Source organism: Octodon degus, unplaced genomic scaffold (assembly GCF_000260255.1).
Source record: "Octodon degus isolate 3935 unplaced genomic scaffold, OctDeg1.0 scaffold00007, whole genome shotgun sequence".
In the NCBI taxonomy this organism is placed as follows: Eukaryota; Metazoa; Chordata; class Mammalia; order Rodentia; family Octodontidae; genus Octodon; species Octodon degus.
In genome coordinates this window covers 6,031,471-6,055,231 of record NW_004524583.1, presented here as the reverse complement: position 1 = coordinate 6,055,231, position 23,761 = coordinate 6,031,471, and the positions used below count along the sequence as shown (strand labels likewise).

The window sequence follows — 23,761 nt, the reverse complement described above, 5'->3', positions numbered from 1 at the left end:
CTGTGTTCTTTAAGAGAGTGGACTCATACATCCACTTAGATGCGTGTAATGTGTCTTGAGGTGAGGGCTACATAGGCCTGTTAAATAAAAATGCCAGTTCTCGTAACAACCTGAGATCAGTGTTCACATTTGGCCTAAAATTTAGAATTTCTGTCAACAAATTCTTCTTTCCTCATATAACAACATTCTGTCCCCAAAGTGGTAGGTTTCCTTTTTAAAGTTGTGAAACTTGAGACAAGGTAGCTTATCTTCACTAGAAAACTTGAGTACGGAAGGCATTCTAGGCACTATCTTTTAGGGTGTGTGTGTGTGTGTGTGTGTGTGTGTGTGTGTGTGTGTAGGGTCTCACTACAGCTCCAACTCATAGTGATCCTCCTGCTTTCTGTCTCCCTAGTGCAGGGATTACAGGCATGTGCCACCACGCCCTGACTCCATCGCTGGCTCAGTGCACCCAGGGGGCAGGCCTGGCACAGCATGCGGATTGAACCCTGGTCTCTGCATTTCCTAAGCAAGCGTTTCGTCCGCTGAGCTATCTCACTGGCCCTGGAACTTTCTAACACACATTTACATTACATTTTTTTCCAAGAGAAGAGCTATTTCAAATACCTGCATTTCCAAATTATTACTTTCATATTACCAGACATAATCAAATTCTAAATTGAAATCAACTTGTTTTATTATCTTAACAAGACACTGTGTTCTTTCCAAATGAATGCTGTAAGGGAATGTTTTCCCCCCAGTAGGAAAACCCCAAGAATGAGTTGAAAAAGAAAGGGAAATACACATTTTTCCTCACTAGAGTTTCTTAACATTGTCTGCTTAAATGTTGTTCTTTCCACTCTCTGATATAAAGAATAAGCATTAAGTGCTTATAACCTTATGAGGAATTTAAGATGTATGATCTGTTTAATGAAAATTAATTTAGTTCTTAAAATTAAAGCTGAAATATACTCATAAGGAAAGAAATCTAAGAATATTTGAAAAAACAACCAGCAAGGCCTTTGTGGAAGAAACAGAGGCTAATCATTTCTCTGACGACAGGGCAAACATAGGTTCCAGACACGTGTTCCCAGGTGGTTCATGAAAAACACTGGTGAGATGACTGGAAACCAGCACCCTGGATTAGTGGGTAGCTATAGTTCGTGCTACCTACTTGTGTTTTCTGCTTGGGTAACATGCCTTTGCCCTGCCCTCTTAAGCTGCCATTCTCTATAAAATGAAGATAAATACTGATGTGTACATAATGGCATGTCTCTATTATCCACAGGGCGTCTGTGACTATCAAGTAAAAGAGTGAATGTGAAACTGTACTAAAATTGTCAAGTACTTTCCAAATGGCAGTATAAAAAATGCTGAATATCTAAGGAAGTATTAACTTCAGTAACTTTCAAAAAAATAAGAGCCCAGTGACAATATGATCTAAAATTATAGCTAACTGGGCTGGCCAGATAGCTCAGTGGATTAAGGTGCCTGCTTAGACAGATGCAGTGGCTACAGTTCGATCCTCAGAGTGCCAGGCTGGCCCTGCCCCTGGGACATGCTGAGATGGCGACTGAGACTGGGCCTGGTGGCATGCAGTTGCAATCCCAGCACTTGAGAGGCTGAACACAGGCGGATCACTACGAGTCCAATCTACACAGTGAGACCCTGCAGACCCTGTACTAAAATTCAAAAATAAAATAAATTACAGCTAATAAAAATTAGTCAACAGAGTCCAAGCAGATAAAAGGTGATCTTAGGGGCCAGAGAGATGGCTCAGTGAAATGAGCGCTTCCCTGGCAAGCGCAAGGGCCTGAGTTCAATTCCCAGTTCCACCAAAAGAAAGAAAGAAAAAAAAAAAAAAAAGGTGATCTTAATTAAAACTATACACAGTATTTAGAAATGCATTTTTATTCAACCAATATCATAAGAAGGGCTAATGACTATAAATTACTTTTGTACATAGTGTTCCTTCCAGGCTACTTATTTGCTTAACATTTTTCTTCTCAACACTGAGTATTTTTTAGTTATATAGGAAATTTGAAAGAAATTAATAGACTACCCATATACTCACCGCCTAGATGCTACTAATAACAGTGCTATATTTGTTTTATCACTGTAAATCCGTATTTCCAGCTCTATGTCTTTCAACCTAATTTATATTTTGGATGTGTTTTGAAGTACGGCACTTTTTCCACCCACTTCATTCTACATTTCCTTAATTCTAGTTCATTATTTTTTGAAATACTTGCATAATGAAATGTGAAATGTGTAAGTCTTCGAGGAAGTAGTTAACTTATGTTCCATACTATAGCTCAGCCATTATTTCTGCAGGGAAGGCGCCCCTGCATTCTCTATCAAAAGAGCTCTCCATCATTCATGAGCCCTAGTGTGGTAACAACTGCCAGAGGATTTATTTATTTTTGGGGGTAACTGCTTGATTCATGTCTGCCTCAATACTAGGCAATAAGCACCATGAAGGTGGAGACTGTTTCCTTATCACTCTACCCCATGTTTGCGGTAGTACAGAGATTCATTAAATCTTCATACGTGAACTAATGATGAACATTAATTGGTGAAAGAAATCTCCAATTATTTATTGAATGTCAACTCTATACTGGACATTGTTTCTAAGGTAATCAGGGAAAACCCTTTGTCTTCAGGAAGCTTACATTTTATTGGGGTGAAACAAATTCATAAAATGAGTTCTTCAAAAATGCACTGAAAAGGAATGAAACAAGGTAAAGTAGTGGAGAGCAGCAGGGCTCTTAGGTGTGGTCTCAGGCTCTTTGGCGGCACAGCTTTGGAGTGGGATAAAGAGCCGGAATGACTCATGAGAACCCCCTGGGGAACACTTATGCACAAAATGATGAAAAGACAAAAGCCCAAGGAGAGGACTGCCTGGCACATTGTGGGAATGAAGCTCTAAGAACTGGAATAGCCTGCACAGTGACCAGCCTGCAAGGTACAGCTGATGATGCCAGAGACCATCTTAGAGACTGAAGCTGTGGTCAACTTTTGTATTTAATGAGTCAGCTGGGAGGTCTAACAATTTTAAGCAACGTAATTCGCTTGCATTTACTCCTCAGAACAATATTTTGGGTGTTGTTTTGAGAAGAGACTGCGAGCATCTCACCTCTAATTATGAGAAGAATTTGTAGAGGCCCTGTAGTTGCCGGGCAAGTGCCCTACCCCTGCATTGAGTCTGGGGAGCTTGAAAGTAAGGAGGGAAGGTCACATGGGCAGCCAACTCCCAGGCTGGTGCGTGTAAATGCCCCTGGTGTGGAGCTCTCTGAGGAATCTGTGAGGAAAACAACAACAAACCCCAAAAGTCCCGAATTCCAAGAAGGCCCTAGGTATCATACTAACTGCTCCTGATTCACCCCAAGCACCCTCTCACTCAAAAACATCCATCCATTTGTATCCCTTTTCTTGTTTAGTTTTGTCAGAGATGGGTATTCCATTGTCATTTAAATATTGTAGGTGCATTAATTCAGCAAAATAATCCAATATAGTCCAGTAGTCCATAGCAGTAGTGGGTTATCCGTAGAACTGGCAATGTCAGAAGTTGTTGACTTGAGCCTTTTACAGCTCAGCATATTAATATGGCTTTACTTTTTATACCTCATTATTATACTTTTCTGCTGGATGGTTAAGACTTAGATAAAGCAAGACCTATATAACAAGAAATATACCTTTTGTATCTGACAAGTTCAGTCAAATCCCCTTGGGATTTATCTTAAAACCCTGTACCTCACTTTGTAGGTCCTTTGTCAGTGTGTGTCAGCCATATGGATGAGCCACGGCCACTGCTTGGCCAATGTGCTCTTTGTGAAAGCCTGAGAGAATGCTCTCTCTCCATGTGACTCTCCTTAGGCACACTCTACATCATCGATCACTCTCCTCTGTGGCCCCATAATCTCCTTGATCAGAAATCTCTGACAAAACTAAAAAAAAAAAGAGGAATACAAATGAAGGACTATTTTGTGTCTGTATATACAAAATAGTTAAGATAGATATACAGCTACTTTCTCTTAATTCAATGAGAAGAAAGATTTGCACTAATAGTATTTGGACAGGATATTATGTCTGCATCTTATACTATGAATAACCACTATGAAGATAGCAATAAGCAATGTATTAATTATTGAAACTGTCCTACTCATCAGTTTTGAAACTGTTTCATTGATATTTGTTTCTCAATAAAGTTATTTAAAAATAAAAAAATAAGATTTAAGTATATTTAAATAAAATAATTATTAAAATAAAATATTAAAATTTTAAAAAAGAACATCTGTCCAGGTTATTTGTAGCCTTCTAAAAATGCCCTTAAAGTTCCATGTAATACTGTCTATAACAGTTTTATTTGTGGCAGTGTTCTGTTTAAGCACAGGTATCAGGACAAAGTTGAAAATAATTATAATTAGAAATCAAGGGATCCATCATGAAGCTGGGAAAGCTTGGAAAACATTTGGGCCTCGGTTTTGAAATCAAGAAAATGGAAAATTAGGATCTGACCACTGTAACATCCTTTGTAGCTCTACCCTTAGTCCACTGTAGCTTCAGCTTCTGCCGATAGTCGAGCTCTGATTTTTTAAATGTAAAAAGGTCAGAAAGAATGTGAAAAAGGCATCATAAAGAGAAAACCAAATAAGCAGAAAAGTGAATATAGGATTTTAGAGGGTATTTATCCAAGAACACCTGTGGAATGGAAAAACCTTCACCCTTTATGGCTGAAGGTGAATGACTATGACATAAGACCGAGTAAGAAAAATAGACATTTTTGACTTCTTGGGTCTTTGCCACATCAAATTACCAAATCCAAATATTTCTCATTTCATATTTTTAGAAAAGATGCCTACAAAAATCAGGCAAAGGGCTTGCTTTATACTTTTTCTACTTTATGAATGGCCTACCTTGTTCCCCATCCCAGTATTTTTCTTCATGGTTTCCCCTGATGTAAATACCACCAATGAGTTTCTGGTGCTATTGGGACAACTATTATTCCACACTTTGTTTCTCTCCTGAAAATGTCTGTGCCATCCTGCCTGTACATGAAAGCCCATCTGTCTAGCATGTTTTCTACATAGAGCTTAAATTAGATCCTGATTCTCTTGCAAATGGACACTGCCTTCTCTAACATGGCATTTAAAAGCATGAGCTTGGGCTGGGGAAGCTCAGGGGTAGAGTACTTGCCTAAAAGCATGGGCTCTTGGGTTGGTCTGCCTGAGCTTAAATACTGAGTTAGTCACTTACTGGTCTTTGAGAGAGTTCCTAATTTCTCCACACTGGGCTGCTTCTTTATTAAGTACAAAAGATAATAAGTGTTGTGTAGAGGTGTTGTAAAGATTAAACACATTAACATATGCAAAGTACTCAGAGAAGAACCTGGCAGAAACATGCTTACAATGAACACCAGCTATTATTACAATGATAGCACTAGTTCTTATTCTGGGAACCTAGCCCTGAAGTCTGAGTGAGTTGCCCATCTCACTGATTCCTATGCATATATATACCACCCATCATGGATGCAATCATTTCCTGTGTGTTTCCTTGTTTCCAGTACACTACAGATTCCTTAAAGCAAAACTCTATTTTCAGTGCTGAGCTTCTTATTACATAGGATAATTTTCAGTTTTACGGAAAATGTCATCACAAAAAGATATATTGAGAACTCAGAAATACTGGTGAAATAATACAATTGTTTTGCAAATGTGCAATTTGCAAATTTTTTGAGACATTGTTAACAGAATCACAATTAAAAAATTAACAAAACAAATATGGAAGAAAAATGAAGGGACAGTGAAGTTTGGTGAAACTGTCTAGAGTTAAGTAGCTGCACTTGCTGAGGAGGTATGGGAAGTCTGTGATGTGTGGAGCAGCCTGCTTCCTGGGGATCACAGACAGGGCTCAGCCACACTGCACCGTAGAGGGGACACGCAGCACGAGGCAGATGCCCAGAAACACTGGGTATTTTCTTTAAGCCGGCAAAGCCCACAACCCAGGGACTCAGGACACTAAAGCAAGCAATCATGCTGCCTCATCCATGTTCAACATGGAACATAAGGTCTTGATGCAGAACACAGATAAGGAATGCTCACGTCCTGGCTGAGGGAAGGCCCAGCTAATTTCCTTAAAAGCACCAAGGTGAGGTGAACATAATTAATCTCTGTTTTCAGAATAAATGGTTGTTTTTTTTGAAGAGGTGTTCTGTGTTCTCAAAGAGAATGACAAAACAAATTAATCATTTTCCATTACTCCTCATGCAGCAACTGGATGTTGAAAGAGCATGTGAACAGCTAATCCCCCGTATATACGGATGAGTTTGTGGTGATAGGCAGATCAAATCTTAATAGAAATCAGGCAAGGTCTTTTATTTTTATCATTGTGGTTTTTGAGACTTAATTCAAAAATCACGGAGATCAATTCCGCCTATATTTTTAAAGTTTATTTTGATAATTAAGCCTTTTCTGAACACTTAGAATATACTCTTTTGGATCTTACACAAAGCAGTCCCTTGATGACTGCTGCCAAAGCAGACAGAAACTGAGACTATTGGGTATATTTTAAAGCCATCAAAAAATCTAACTGAACTCTCTCTTAAGGCATGCTCACTACCAGATCATACTTAGTTCAAATTATCAATAATGTGCTACATAGTGATCTATTTTGGCAGATACCTCATTTCAAAAACTAGTACGAAATATGAACTATTAGTCTGTTTGAGATACTCTGGTAAGATATGTCCTGAACGGCTGAACAGACAGGCCAGGATTCAACCAGATGCCGAATTTTCAATCACTGGCTAAAAAATACGGATCATTAAAATCAGTGGGTACAATACCAATGAAAATGTTATCTAAAAGTGAAATGCATTTAACATTTGTCACAACTAATTGTTTTCTTGGACTTTCAACTTCTAGAAAGTTTTATTTTTCCTTCCCCTTCTTCCCCCAAATGAAAGCCATGCATCCATCCAACTGGACAACAGAGAAGCTTTGTGTCCTGGTGGTTGGTATGCAAAGGAGCTGGTCTTGCCAAAACAATTTGAAATTTTGACTAAGTCCCCTTCCCCATTTAATTTGAAATATCCAACTAAAATGAACAAGTTCTGCAGCCAACACTGGACATATTAAAAATTAGAATTAGCCATAACACATGACTTAAAATATTTAATGTATGCTATGAAAACTCTAGAAAACATGCAGTACTCTGGAAATCACAGACAATTTCAGAGGAAGGTACTTATTGCATGGATTGTTTACATCCTCTTCTCATGACTTCTACTCAAGAATCACTTTCCAGGCATCTGGTACACACAAATCAAGTCTGTCACACCATCACAACAGACTTCATTCTGTTAAAAGCTGTCTAGATTTGGTTCAAGGACACCCTTTGGGTTCTTTCACGAAAATCAATTTTCATGGCAATAGAGATACTTGTACATACATGTATAAGTGCCAATAAATATATAATACTGCAGTTTTTGTTAATTGTCTTTTTCTATTGACGAGAACTTTTTTTTTTTTTTTGCTTGACTTGAGAATTCTTAAGCATAAAGAGTGGCTGCTATAACATAAATATTGTACACTGGGTGGCTAAAACAACAAATACTTATTTCTCATACTTCTGGAGCCTTGGCTCAAGCACATTCCATGTCTAAGGCCCGAGTCCCATCTTGGTGACAACTACTTCCTTGCTATATCCTCAGAAAGCTGCGAGAGATCAGCTCTCTATTATCTTTTCTTGTATGGACTCGAATCCCCACAGGATTCCATCCTCATGACTTCATTTAAAATGAAAACTCTTTCGATCTCCTATCTCTTAATGCCATTTCATTGGAAGTTAGTATTACAAAAGACGTATTTTGGGAGTCATAAACATATAGTCCATAATAGGGACTAGTTTTACTATTTTTCAATCCATAGTATTCAGATGTAACAGTTACTCAACCAATACTTATTGAAGTTGGTGCCACAGTTTCTTCCAGGTCTCTTCTTCTCCTTCTCCCTCTCTCTCTGATCAGATAAATCATGTCTGCTTTGGAAATGGCTCCATCCCTTCCAATTGAAGGTAGGAGTACCAGGAACTATGGATTTTGCTATAAATGAAATAATGAGGTTCTAAGATTAAGAATGCCTCCACTAAGGCAAGCTTCCTACTTCACTTTGAGGACTCACTCACACTCCCGCTACTCCCTTGGGATATTCTAGGACAGGATATTCACAAGAAGGATTACTTCCCTGCTAAAAGTCCCCAGCCTTTCGCTGAAGGGCAAAGGTGAGAAATTTGTTTTATATTATTTCTAAGACAGCACAAAGGTACATATCACAACACTGCTTTGAAAATACAGTGTATGTTCTCACTCTCTAACTTCATTATCTTAAGTATTTAATGATGTAAACAAAATATTGACTGATGAATAAAAATTAGGTATATCATATTTACTACAACTTAAGTTAACTGAATAATGGTCAGACTATGGAAATGCATAGAGCAATGATTTGTAAGAAGAAACGAACTAAAACACAGTACATGGAATGGCAATTGGGTCCCAGAACCTGAATCGGTGCACTTGTTACTATAACATCGGTGGCCACATTTACTACCCAGATACATTTGGTGTTTTTTTATATTGTAAGCATTTAATGAATAGTTTAGGGAAAAATAACAATAGAAATTTTAATAAGAATTTCAACATATTACAATTCTTTCTGGGTTTGAAGGTCTGACTGCAGGAGGTAGCAGAAAAATTGCCACTTATAAACCTGGAAAAATACCCACAGATTTCCAAATAGATTTCAAACATATTTCTAATGAGTTATAACTTACCATTACTTCTCATTTATTCTCTATTTGACAAAGCTATCTCTATGTTTTGTCCCACTTTTTAGATTTACAAACATCACTTAGAACCAATACAATGAAAAATTTCCCTTGTATGTCATTGTTTCCTTTTAATCTCTTTTTTATACAGTATGCTTTTAACAGTTGCCCATTTATGAACCATATGAAGTAAAGCTTGATATAGAAGCCTAATAAAAGATAAGGAGTATTATCACATTCTTTCAGCAAATTATCTGGTCGAGGTTTTTGTTGCAAAATATTCCATGATGAAATCTATCTGAGGTGAGTTAATGTTCAACTTGGAACACCCAGCTGAACTGGGTCAGCATGGTTCTGGGTGTGAAAGGCCCACCTGAGGACTGTCACCTGCAGCAGAAAAGCACCACTGGACGGTAAAAGGTGTGCTATAGATTCTATTAAAGAAGCTTGTCACATGGGCTTTGCTAATACGAGCTCAGCTGTTGTCATCTTTGGAGGAGCTCTGGTCCTTGCTGTCGCTGAGGAGGGCTGCAGTTCTCCTTGGGGGACTCCGGTCCTCACCTTGGGCACCACTTCCTGGCTCCAGGGCAGATCCCTTAGCTGTAACAGATCCTTCACCGCACTGGTGCGGACTTTCTAGCTTTCACCACTGGCCTTTGGGCCATCCCAGGGCAGACATTTGACACAGAGTTGCATGAGTCATTGTTGTGGGATCTAGGTCTTCAGCTGGGCTCTTATAAACACTGCCATGTAATCTAGGCCCTTAGCTGCATTCTTTGGGTCTCTAGTGCGTGGACAGATCATTTGTCCACAATCTTCTGCATTTTTTTGGGTAAATATTGGAAAATAATCCAATAAATTATGTGTTGTGTAGAAAATACACGCCTTTGTAAAAACTGACTACAACACCATCTTTGTTAAGGACTCAACTTGACCCTATTACAGTCATCTTGAGCTGTAACTGCTAGGATTGCACCTAAGAAACCAGGGTCACTCTTGCCAGTTTCTCAATATACTATACATGGAAAAAACAAAAAACAAGACAACAACAACAACAACAACAAAAAACCCACTACAGTGGTAGATGCCGCTTTAAGGCCAGATCCTGTGTCAGGAGAACCAGGAAGTTTTCTAACAGTTTTGCTATTAGCTTGAGATAAACCAGATACATTCCAACTTGGATAAAAAAGCTCTTTCTTCTGATTTCATAAGCCCCCTTCCTCTGACCCAAATTATGGGACCCACTGATCTTGCTTCCACTCTGCATTACACTTATACCCAATTACTTGGACAGAATGCAACCCTGGACCTTTCTGTATCATTTGGGTTCACAGCTCAATGAGGCTAGCTCTCACAGTGGGACTAGGTTTTTCTGAAACAGTCTTGTTGAACAGCTAATGGGATGTAGCACACTGCTCTAGTTTTAAATCTGTATAACTTCATGTCAAGTGTCATCATTTGAAGGCTCATGGTTTGGGTCTCTGCTTCGGCAATGACTTTCATCCCGGTCACCATCAGTAGAGCCTAGAGCTACTGCTGTCTATCACCTTCTGAATCACGTGGGGAGTGTCCCTCTGCCAGTTTCGTTCCTTCTGACATGGTGAAAGAAAATGAAAAACTGAATGTTAAAACTCCATTCAGTAGAAGCAACAGTTATTTTAAGCATCTTCAATGATCTTTACATCTTCTTGAAAGGTGACATAGTAGTTTCTTGGAACATAGTTCTCAAGAACATTTCTACTCATTCTATGTCAGCTTTTGTGCCAAACTAATTTTTCAAGGATGTAAGAACAGCCTTGGAAGACAGAGATGGTGTCTCACATGGGGGAAAAATGCTTCATAAGATTTATTAAAACTCCCTTTATAAGAATGGGAGTTTTACAATCTCAGGCTTCCTCAGTTGTGATGCAACTCACTGTGTGTGCAATGCACCACAGGGCCCAGCTTCACCCCTGCAGAAGTTGGAGGGGAAGGGAACTGATACAGATGGGAAGCTCATGAAGGCTGTTGTGCTTTGTCTGCTGTCCTCTGCCAGCACTCCTGGAAGTGTAACAGGTCAACTTGCTAGCTTACAAGTAGGGCGACATCTCATACTCTTCATCTTAGCAGTTCTTAGTATACTTTGCATAACACAGTAAGAAAACTGAAATATCAATGGTGATGCTTCATGTCATTTTTAATATATTTTAATATGATTCCATCATTGGCCACTTTCATATTTTTAGTAGCTTCTTACATAATTAGGAACAACTGACAAAAATAAACAATCTCTAGGATAATACAATAACAGCATTTTGAGAAAACAAGGTCACTAAGATCCACTACATAACTGTAAGACAGAATGAGTTCTATTCTATTTTTATGAATAAGGAAAATTTGTCCCTGATAGTTGGAAGATCCTTGACAATGAGACTAAAATTAAAAAAAAAAAAAAAAAAAGAAAAAAAGAAACATGAATACAAATTAAAAAACAAAAACAAAACAAACAAACAAACAAAAAAGACTGGGTCCACTACTTCTAATAATACTGAAGAATAAACTACCCTAAAAAGCTCTCAATCTTTTATTCTGACTTGCAGAATTCTTTTCATTCTTTCAGTCACAAGTTTCTCTGTGAGCCTCTGTGAGTCATTTCTATGTGACCTGAATGAAGTTTTATAGAGCTTCACGCAATATTTGTCCCATTGCTACCTTACCGGGCAATGTCAGTCACTAAAAAGGAACAATCTTTTTTTTTTTTTTTTTCTTTTTTAAATGGAATCTTAGTCAACATGCTGAAGACAAATGAACTAAACAGCCAACCTACCCATTTTGTTCATTATATATCTGCTCATACAGTTTGCACAGATAATGTTTTTGTAAATTAGCCAATTTGTTAAAATTAGTTGAAAATATGAGAACTGTTCATTCAGTGAATTTATGACTCAGTAAATTGGCCCTTGAAGTTAGTTCTGAGAAGTTCAAGTTTTAATAACACCAAAATTAAACTAAATTCTTGAAAAATTAAGGGCAATAACGTTTGAAAAGAAATCAACATGAAGGCAGAGGAATGACAGGCTCTAGAGAACAGACTGTACAGAGGCATTCCTGGAGGACACAGGAAAGGTAGATGGCCCAAATTCATCACTCTGAACCACGGGAACCCAATGAAGTCATCTGAGGAGCTTTAACAAGTACTGGGTCCAACTCTTGGCTAACCAAGTCTAAGGATGGGGGTGATCTCTACTATAATTATTGGGATTTTAATAAAAATCTCAATCTAAGTTTCTCAGAGGGGTACTTTGAAATAAACAGTGAAACAAAATTTATACTATGACAACTAAGTAATGTGATAAAATAGGACTACAAAGGAAATTTCCTAATTAAAAAGCCAAATTTTCTGGTCCATGTACTACTCGTGGCTGGTGAACACAGATAGTCTAGGAAATTTTGAAGTAGAGCAGGAGTTTCTTACTCTTCTCATTGGATCCTCTCAGACTGCAAGACGAACAGAAGTATCAACTCATAGATAACAGAAATGAGATTCAGAGTGGTGCCCCTGGAAAGAACCAAAATTCATCAAATCCTAATTATAGCAGCTGGGGAGATAGCTTAACAGCATAAGTGCCTGCCTGGCAAGTGCAAGGTCCTGAGTTCAATACCCTGTACAAAACAAAATCCAAAAACTGAACAAACAAACAAGCAAAACATTCATATTTTACAATAGCAAGAGGTCACTTGTCCTTTGCAAGACCCAAAAGTTTTAATTCAGTAAATCTAGATTTAATGCTTTAGACTGTATAGTTGATGTCTGACAGCCATGAAAGAAACATGTCAAGAAATGTTCCATTAGATTTTGCAGTAGGTACAGGCAGAAGTCAGATGTTATTAGAGAAAATTTGGAAAGGTTTCAGAAAATCATTTATGGAAGATCTGCTATGCAAAAATAATTAAGAAGAGAACTTGAACAAAATAATGAGGGAAGGGCGACTTTGATGGCTTTTTACTGTTTGATGTTCAAATATAATGCAGTCGAGAGCAATAATAGGTTGAAATCATTCCCTAATGTTAAATAATTAACATGAGACCATCTAAGGTATTTATATTAATAGTGCTAATAGTGACAATTTATACTCTCTCCAGCCTTTCATCTGAGATCAAAGTTTATTAAAAGCCCTAAACAAACTTTATAAACACTTGTGTAAGTGGCATGAGGGCTATTATGCAGGCACATAAAATGAAAAAGATCAACTGAGATATTTCACATAGCCAAGCAAGATCAAGACAGAACTAGCAATGCAACCTAGGGGCATGTCAATTCTTTTTCCAACATTCAGAAGGTATATTCCAAAGGAAGAAAGTTAGATCAAAATTGTTGCCTGAAAGCCCAATAAGTAGTGGGCACATTCTGAACGTGGTCTGGCAATGCCAGTTCACTTCTTTATTTCTGCATCTGTTTCTTGCCCTGCTCAAGATAAACCCGGAATCTGCTCACTAATTTCTCCCTCTTTGCTCTGTATCGCCCTCTGAGACTTAGGATGTGTCTCTTACGCATATCCTGTGTGCCCTCCCCAGTCTCAGGAAGAAGGTGTGGAATGGAAAGAACACTGTGTCAGCAGTGAGGACAGTTAAATTTGAACCCTGGTTCTGTCTCACTTAGAAATTCCTAAGCTTCTTTCTTCTCCAGATATCTCATGTCTGAAATGGGGGCTTTCAATAGTGGTCTCCAAGACTCATTTCATTGGTATTATCTACAGTTTGAGATCTATGGCCCCCGGAACTTAGTCTGTTAGATCCTCTAGGACTGTGTTGAGACATGGAATGAATTCAATAAAAACCTGTTGCAGAATATTATATAATTAAACCAGAGAAATTTGTTGGATATTAACTACTGATTTGGAGGAAATTTTATGAATATCAGATTTGAACTCCTCCTTCCTTAGATTAGAGCTTACTAGAGAGAGTAACTTTTACAATGTTTACCTAGTACGATCCAATCATTTAAAAATTAAAATTAAAACAAATGAAAAGAAGGTGAACAAACTTGCCCAAAAGCATTTGCCTGTCTAGGATGGAGATGTGACCGCAACCTGTATTTTCTAATGGTTAATCAGATACTATTGCATATATCCTGTATCAATACTACTGTATCATTTAAAACTAGGGAAAATATTTATTAGCTAAAGCTTTGTATAATTAAAACTGGAAGCACAAACTTAAAACTTCTCAAATTGTTTTTTAATACCTCACACATACTACTCCTACTTATCATATATTAAAGTATAATACTGATAATTTTTTTATATTCAAGATAGGATCTTTTAAAATACCCTAACAGGGGCCAGCGAGATAGCTCAGCAGAATAAGCACCTGCTTTGGCAAATGCAGGGACCAGGGATCAACCCCCAGTTCTGCATGCCACTCTGGCTCTGCCCCTGAGTGCACTGAGCCAGCCACTGAGACTGGGCATGGTGGCACACCCCTGTAATCCCAGCACTGGGGAGGCTGAAAAGAAGAGGATCATTAGGAGTCTGAGCTGCATAGTGAGACCCTGTAACAAATACATAAAATTTAAAAAAAAAACCTAATATATTATTTCTCTGACAATTCACACTGATAAGCTCTTTTAAAGACAATAGAGATGTCTCTATATCTGTATCATATTTTTCAGAAACATATTTCAATTGTTTTATAATATACACTTGTATTATCTTCACAGCATAAAGCAAGAGTTCTTTTTCCAAAGAATGCACTAAGTTATTGATAGTGTTTAAGACAAGACAATAAAATACATTACCAGGCAGTAAGGCAGTATAACTACTTATCAACATCAAATATGGAGCTGTCAGTCTGACCTCCATACACTGAGCAATTCAATAACACTATCTGCTGGTGAAGCTGCATGCATTATGTAATTTCTCAACGATACCTCCTTATGTTACCACTTTCATGAAAAAATTGACAGGGCTGTAAGAAACATTTTTTTGCTGGCTAAAAGAGGGCTTATGTTTTTAACTTGGTCATCACCTCCTGTCACAAGGTTGCAACTCTGCATAAACTGCCCACTTGTTCAGCAACACTTAATTCGCTTGACCATACCAGTATGTCTTAGAGGCTTAACCCTTTCAACACGACCCCATTATTAGAAAAGATACATATTTTATTACGGGTTAGCACAGAACAAAAGCTCTGTATTTTGGGACAAGGTGGAAAAAAGGAGAATGTCTAAATTGTTTCACCCAAGATCCCTCATGAGAGATTCATGAGGATATTTCCGTTTGCCCTCGATGCGAATATGCAGAAGGTAGACCAACATTAGAGCAGTGGGAAACTTGGCAGAACGGGCTAGGACAGGGTTTGTGCAAAACCCTTTTCCGGTTTCAGTTTGAATGGGTTCCCAGGAAGTGTCAAGTCCGAACAAATCCAAAATTTTACAATGTGTCTCGGCCAAAACTGCTGAGATTCACCTGATTCTGGGTCAAAACTGTACAGAGCACACTGCGTTTTATTTGGTGTAAAGCCAATTGGATTGAACCTTTCAGGCAACTTCAATGAGAAGCTCATACTCTTGGCAAAACCAAAAATGAACCTCGCTTGATTTTTGGTTTTGAAATAGCCAGTTCAGGCTTTGTAAGGAGATAAAGGCAAGTTTTACTTCGCATCAAGATTCTTCCAAATACTTAGGAGAGGCACTGCAAATAATTAACAGTTATTTGGCCAGATTTACATACTCAACTTAGTGTTTCCTGGGCCGAACGGGAGCACTGTAGCAAGAACATTAACTCATTTGGGTCCATTGGTTCCAAAGTGTGTGTTCTAGAGCTCAATTCAGTGTGCTAATAAATAATGAAAACTTCTTCTTCAACAACTCTGGCCTGTAGAGTGGTTTGCATATATAGTGGGATGAACAGTTACTTCCAGATTTGGGGTAGGAAGGACAAAAATTTAAGAATGTAATAGCAATCAGCTACTCAGAGACAGAAAGTAAGTGTATGTAGCATTGCTGTGTAACTTCCACACAGACATATGAGCATACCCATGTATTAGTAGACAATAAGAGTGTAAGGATCAAACATTGTATATACTTGTGGGTCTATGGGTTTGACTTGGAGGACACTATGTTTCCAAGAATTTTCTGGTGATTCATAATATTTATTATAAACAAATCTGTCTATATTTTTTCATGTAACTTTAGGTTAGGATTCATCCTATTATTTATGTTGACTGTCTTAGTATATTCCCAAAATACAGGAGATTAGAGCTTTGTCAATTGAAGAGGCTGATTTAATACTAACACATAGCACTACAGTTTTACATCAGCTTTCAGCTAAAAGTATTTAATATTTTGACTAAATGCTTTCTAAAATAATTAAACTATGCATGTCTCCTACACACACACACACACACACACTTTTAGATTGTGTAAACATTGCCATCATAAGATGAGGTATTTATAAATGATGACATTTCTGCAGTATTATAAATACTGATATTTTCACATAAAACTCACATTGCTCATATCAACTTACTTGATTAACTTTACATTTTTCAGTAATTTGTTAATACTATTACCCACTTACAAAATAAATATGATCTTTTATGGAACAGAAACTTTATTATAATCCTTTTTACTTTTATTGCCTATTTTCCCTTATAGATTCTTATCCTAATATAAAATATATGTGTGCTTATAAGTCTTTTGTAGTCCTTCACACATTATCTCTATAACAAAAATGTATAAGCAGAAACAAAATATTGACTCAACAAAATTTAGAAAAAACTGTTTCTTAATGAAAAATTTCCCCTTATCTGAACTAAATTAATGTATCTAGAGGTAAAAACTTATTTGTGTTTCAACAATACATTTGCAAATAATGACAGGGGAATTTTTTTCTTTCTTTTTTTTCTTTTTTTTTTTTTGTACTAGCTACATTTGCCTACAGTGTATCTAACATAACTTTGCAGAATGGAACACATTTTGTTCATCCCTGGTCTTAAAGGAAGACTTACAAAATTTCATGCTAAGCTGAACTCTGTCACAGATTGGTTTTTTCCCACACAGCCTTTATTAGACTGAGGAAGCTTCCTTCAACACTTGATTTACCACAACGTGCCACACCTGGGTGATGACGGTGCTGGCGATGGTGCTGCCTATAAATACTTCTTAACCATTTACTGAGATCACCTCATCCAATTGTACCTCTTAAACTGTCATTGTGTTGAAATACATTAATGCTCTAACAAAACTGACTTCAATTCCTAGAATAAAGTTACTTTCTTCATGAATAAGTTATGTTTTACATGTTTGTATGTACTGTACAAAACATAAATTGCTATCTTTTTCACTCATGTTAATGAGTAAGAAGTCAGGAATTTCCCTCACTGACACTTCGTTTTTCTTCCACAAAGCTATGTTAATTCATAATATGATTTGGGCAGGATCCTTTTTGTCTCTGGAAACGTTTATGAAAAACTCAAAGTATCTGTTCCTGGAACATTTGCTCAAACTAATTTGTAAACTTAGTTGGGCTTGGTGGCCCTTTTCACAGAATATTTTAATTCATTAAAATTATTGATTAAATATATTCAGTCATGGGACTATTCGTCCTATTTCTTCTTAGTTTTAGCAAATTATATTTTTCTAGAATTTGGGTTACACTTACTTTTGTGGTTAGATTCTCCATGATCTGTAGTTCTCTCCTCTTTTCCATTCATAATAAACAGTGGCCTTTTTTGTGGCGGTTGGTTAATAAAATCAAATCAGTTGGTAAAATAACTGGCCCTAGCTTTTCTTGGCCCCCAGTGCATGTTTGGTTTTTAATTTATTCATTTCTAATGTTTTCTCCACTTTTTTCTTTTCTTCTATTTTGGTTAGGTTTATTATTTTAATTTTTATCCTTTCTTTCCTTTTTTTTTTTTTAAATTTTATTTATTTATTTGAGAGAGAGAGAGAGAGAGAGACCAGCTCAGCCCACCAGGGGGCAGGGCTGGCTGGCATGTGGTGCTGGGGGATTGAACCGCGGTCCCTGATGCTTTTGCTAAGCTTGTTCTAAATAGGTGCTTTAGACCACTGAGCCATCTCTCCAGCCCTATACTTTCTTTCCTAATGTAAGCATTTAAGTCTTTAAGTTGTCCCCAAACACTTCTGTTGTATTTCATGCATTTTAACATAGAACACGTTTATCTTCCAGTTCTACATATTTTATCATTTCTACTATAATTTTGTGGATTATATAGAGTACTGCTTTGAAATTTCTAAATGTGTATGGTCCATCTTTTTTTGAACCTTAGAGATCAATTAGACCATGTCACAAAATTCAGTCCCCCCAATATCAACAGAAATCTATGTGCAACTTCCAATTTTCTTTAGCGAAATACTATATGCCTTGACTCTCTTTTCTCTACTTAAGATATACATACAATAGTCAGCACTGATGCTGTGGAGGAGGAAGCAACATACTGAGGATGGCAGGACAAAAAAGAAAGCCTGGTTTCCTTATGTGTCATTGGCAACATACCTGCTGGGGCTTCTTCACATTTGGGTTATTACATGAGGAAAACTGATTTTGATCTTAATCCATCTTTATTTTGGATTCTATTATTGAAGCCATGCTTAACTTTACAAAAATTTGGGCATATACATTATCACAGTATTAATGGAAATGAAAATATAGTTAGATTTGAGAGGTGATATAAAAAACGAATGTCTCACATTCCCTTCCACTTCTATCTTACTGTAGTACCCATATTTCATTTCTCCCTCCACTCATTTATAAAGTTTATTATTTCCTCTAATTTTCCATCACATTTCTAAAGTTGGATCACTTCCATGGTGCCCCGCCCTTTGTCACATGCAGTCCCTCCAACTCTACTCTGTCCTGCATGTGCCCACTGCATTTGTATCTCTTTACAGCACAGCCCCTGCATAAAAGCCTTCTATGACTCTGGTCCCCTCCAGAGCCCCAACCCTGAAATGAACATGACAGACAATGCAATGGCCATACTACTTTCTCCAAAAGGGCAGTCTGAATTCCCTGGGAAAGTTTCTCAGTAGCCAGCACTGACCAGCAAGAACTCATTTGTTTCTTTGGTACCAAAGATCAAATCTGCTACACTTTAGACGTAAAAGCTCCCCAACCTCAAGATCATACATGGGGCCTGGATGAAGAGGGCAGACCAGTGGGGGTGAATTCAAATTCAAAGGGTGTATTCCTGCACATGGCTCCTCACCATACATTATCTGTCTCCTGGCTGCGGGTAAGTAACACGCCTACACCAGAGCTTTTACTTGCCATTTCTGCCTTGGGGCCCGCCCACCAAGCATTGAATCCAAAAAACTGTGAGCTGAAAGGGCCTTATCCCCCTTTAAATTGCACATTTCAGGGGCACAGTTTCTCACTGAAGGGAAACTAATCCAAACCCCTTGGTTGATTTTCAAAGCGTTAGATGCCTCCTATTATTCTATCAAACTTTTATATATATTGTCTCCTATGACTCTACAGGGAGAAATGCAAATAATTTTGAATTAAAACAAAAACATACTAAGTATCTTCAATGGAAAACTAGTTTTATCTAGCGCAATTTTTCTGACTCTATGAGATTATTTTACCTGACACTGTCTCTGACTTATTTACAACTCAAGAGTTTACAGGTCTGAGGGTAGTGCAGAGGACTGTTGTTGACAGGCAATAAATTTTCTCTGGTGAGTTTCAATTGATTTCCTTTTTCACCATACAAGAAGCCAAATTTGCCTCAATTTGACATTAGTCTTAGCCCTTTCAGAACTTGTATAGCATATGTAGAGGTCTTTGAATGTTCTTTTAAGTCAGCTTTACTCCTCATTAATTAGTGAGCTAAATGAAGATATCTGTCAGGATTTCATTTTATAATCATATGAGAATCATAATTTTATGTTTGTAAAATATATTATTTTAAAAAATCATTTGTTAATTTCGGATTCCACACTTCCAGTATGGAATGTCTTCTGTGGCTCATTCTATGTGACACTATTGATTGTTCACATTTCACAAATAAACTAAACTCCTCCTCATAATGTCCTCAAACTTCAGAATCCATAACTTTCATGATAAACCTAGATTACCATGATGTCTTTTCTTTATAATAGCTCTTGCAATACCAATACGTACTATGTCATGAGTGTGTCGTCTACTATACTTTTACCCTAATCATTATTTCATCAGTGACTTCTCACTGTGAGTACAAGCCCCTGAGGACCCTGAGCACAGGCTGTTTCCCTCTTCTCCTCCTGGGGTCAGCACAGAACCTCCTACTGCACAGGGCCCAGCAAATGTCCCCTGCTGAGTCCCACTGACTGCCCATGAAGGGGCGCTCTCAGGCTTTGCTCCAGCTAATCAGCTGGCTTTATTTAAGGGGACCAAGCTGCTGTATTTTCCCTGAAAGTGATTCTTTGCCAAGAAAATACATGTTAAACTTTAGTGGAGATTATTAGTGGGCTTATGAAATATCAAATACTACATAGTATAGACCAGAAAGTCTAGGAAATAAAGGATAAATTGATGTACTTCTGGAAAGTATGAGACTGACAGCTCATAACTATCATGCTAAGTATAGTCTTCTATGAGGGTAAGATACATTTAGTACTAAATTGTATGAATGTTTGTTTGTTTATTTATTTATTTTAATTGGAACCAGTACTTGGGGCTGAACCAGGGCCTTCACAGTAAACCACACCCACAGCTCTTACAAATCTTTATTCAAAGTCCATGATGGATCCTGAATTTTGAAAGCCTTGGGATTCACATGCAAATAAAATAAAATTTCTAATCCAAGGAGTTTTCCTGCTCCCAAGGGAAGGAGAGGAAAAAGTCAAAGGTGAGGAAAAAGGAATAAAAGACTGTGACCTTAGTGCAGGGACAAAGAAGTGTTTCAGCATGATGGAAAGAATGTGCTATTTTCAGGTAGTAGAACGATGGAACCTCTAAAACCATCTATTTAAAATACCCCCACCAGGGGCTGGAGAGATGGCTCAGTGGAATAAGCACTTCCCTGGCCAGTGCAAGGGCCTGAGTTCAATCCCTGGTTCCGCCACACACAAAAAAAAAGTTTAAAATACCCCCACCTCAGGGATAAAATCCCAAACCCTCCCATACTTGTGTCACCATGATAGGTAAGTTCCTTGCAACACCTTATGTGCTTATTCCCAGGTCCACCAAATGTGGACAACCATCACTTTCATATGGCTTAACTGCTGAGCTGTAAGAGAATAATAAATAATCTTGAGAGCACTTTCAGCATATTTGATTTTATGAACTATAAAATACTTTAACCAGCTGAACAGTCTACCAACTAAATTAAATTCCTTATAATGCTATGTGAAGCCAAAGGACTTCATAATATTTGAATATTAACATCATTACTAAGCATTTTACTTTTTATGATTTTACTTATGATAATTATTTTAAATTAAAACTGTCCTGAGAAAACTGCTAATGTAAAAAATTTAAGACCATTTAATCATTTTATTTTTCTCATGATGATTTTTAATTTTTATATTTAACCCTAGGTGAACCCTTTAAACAAGACACTTAAGATGATGTTGTATACAGCTTTGTTAGTAAAAGCATTATAAAAAGACTCACAAATACAAATAAGATTATATAGATTTTTGTTGATATAATTTTTACTTTCACTTATTATATTGGTATAGTGCATATGATTAATAAGCAGCAATTTCACAATATTACCAATACTTTCAGGTTGTTTGGTCCTATATATTTTCCTATGGACTTTCAAATCTCACAACAAGAAAAGTTATTTTAATTTTAAAGATTTATGCAGAAGTAGGACTCAAGAAAGATGTGATTTACCATTTGTAAATGGCATTTTGTACACTGAATCCAGTTTCTCAAACTCAAAAATTTTGGTTTTGCTTCGTATTTTTTACGAAGCAAAACAGTTTTCATTTTAAAAACTTTTTTTAATAAAATTTTTTTATTTTAAAAACAGTATTTAACTCTCCAGCCAAATCTTGTTGGCAAGACATTCCTAAGGGTAAGTAAAATACATGTACAGAAACAGTAAACATTTTATTCATTTACAGTGTCTTCATACTGAAGCTTAGAAGGTTACTGTGCTTTCCAAATGGCTCAGTTAAGTCTAAGGAATAAGTTATTTGTCTAGCAGAGTCTGGACAGTGTCAATCAAATTCACTTGCTTACTAAAATATGATCCATTAGCATATTTCCAATCCTCACACTTATAAACTAAACACTGTATTTACTGGCCTTATAGTTTAAAAGATTTTTATTTTTCTTGCTCATCATAAATATACAAATATTCACCACTACTCTCAACATAATTTTAGTATTTCTTGTAAGATGAGTGTGGTGACAACAGACCTTTGTAATACTAGCACTTGGAAGGCTGAGGCATGAGGCTCTCCATGAATTCAAAATCAGTTTAGCCTACTGGTGTGTTCACGGCAGCCTGAACTGCACAGCAATGCTCTGTCTCAAAACCAACAATAACACAACCCCAGAAAACAAATGTATGTCTATATGTATGTATTTATGTATGTCTGCATTTATCTAACTAAATGTATTCACGAATTTTCTTAAAGACATTTTAAAATGCAAGAATATGCATACTCAGTATTTGCATCACATTTTTATGTCTTCATACATTTTTCCACATAATAACAAGGCAATCCTTACCTTTTGGAAAGTATGATTATTTTACAACTGCACAGTATTTCATCATAAGGTAATACCACAATTTATTTTAATGTCCTTCCAATTTGAAGTTATTATAGCAAAATGATTTATGAAAGCAAAAGAGCTAAGAGGCTGAGACACGACAATTACCAAGTTCAAGCCTTCCTTAGGTAACTAAGATCCTAATTCAAAATAATAATAAAAATGGTTGGAATGTATCTCAGTGTGAAAGTCCTAGGTTCAATTCCAGTACCAAAAAAGTACTGTACTTATCTTTTTATGAAAAACAGTAATGAAATCACAAACCATATTCCTGTCTAATAAGCTATCCTGGTTTACATCATTTTAAATCAAGACGTCCCCCTGAAGCCTCATGCTCCCATAGGTAGGACTTCTGGGAAACAACTGGAACACGGGTGTGTGATACACAGCACTGGGTTAATGCACCAATGAGTTTATAGCTATCTGTAACTTGGAAAGTGAGGCAGGTTAGGGGGAGGTCAGGGCCAGTGTGGAAGGGTCTTCTGTCCCTCCTCCCTGATCCCTCTCTACTTCCTGCCTGCCAGGTCAAAGGTAATTCCTCTCTGCCATGGCCCTCTACCACGCTGCCCCGCCTTAGACCTAGGCAGTTATGCCCAGAGACCTTACAAACTGTGAGCCAAAATCACCTTTGCTCCTTTCAAGTTGTTAGGACAGTATCGTGTCTCAGCAGGAAGGAAGTAACTAAGGCATTAGCTTTTGAGATTTTTTTTTTTTAATGTATGTAGTACTGGGTCTACAGGGTCTCACTACACAGATCAGACTGGTAGTTATCCTCCTGTTTTCAGCCTCCCAAGTGCTGGGATCATAGGCACGCGCCACCATTCCCAGTCTCAGTCACTGATGCTGGAGGCAGGGCTGGCACTGCATGCTGGGGATTGAACACCAGTTCCTACATCTGCCTAAGCAGGCACTTTAATCTGCTGAGCTATCTGACCAGCCCTATTAGCTTTGCAAACTCTCTTCTTATATGCTGCCACGTTGGCATTAAAGTGCATATGATTTTGTATTTTGTAATTTTTGTTTTATTTAACCTTATCAGCTTTTTCTATAACTACTCTGGCACATTGGGTAGAAATCTCATACTTTACTACTTCACTGAAAGACAATAAATTTCCTTCTCTTCTTTAATTAAAAATAAATTTCAGGGCTGGAGAGATGGCTCAGTGGTCTAAAGCACCTACTTAGAACAAGCTTCGCAAAGCATCAGGGACCGCGGTTCAATCCCCCAGCACCACATGCCA

General features: G+C 37.3%; 1 protein-coding gene across 1 annotated transcript in view; it reads right to left on the bottom strand.

The window, feature by feature from the left end:
* LOC111813322 (centrosomal protein of 128 kDa-like) overlaps positions 1–23,761 on the bottom strand; it is a 77,968-nt gene that overhangs the window by 32,869 nt on the left and 21,338 nt on the right. The gene's annotated exons all lie outside the window — the stretch shown is intronic.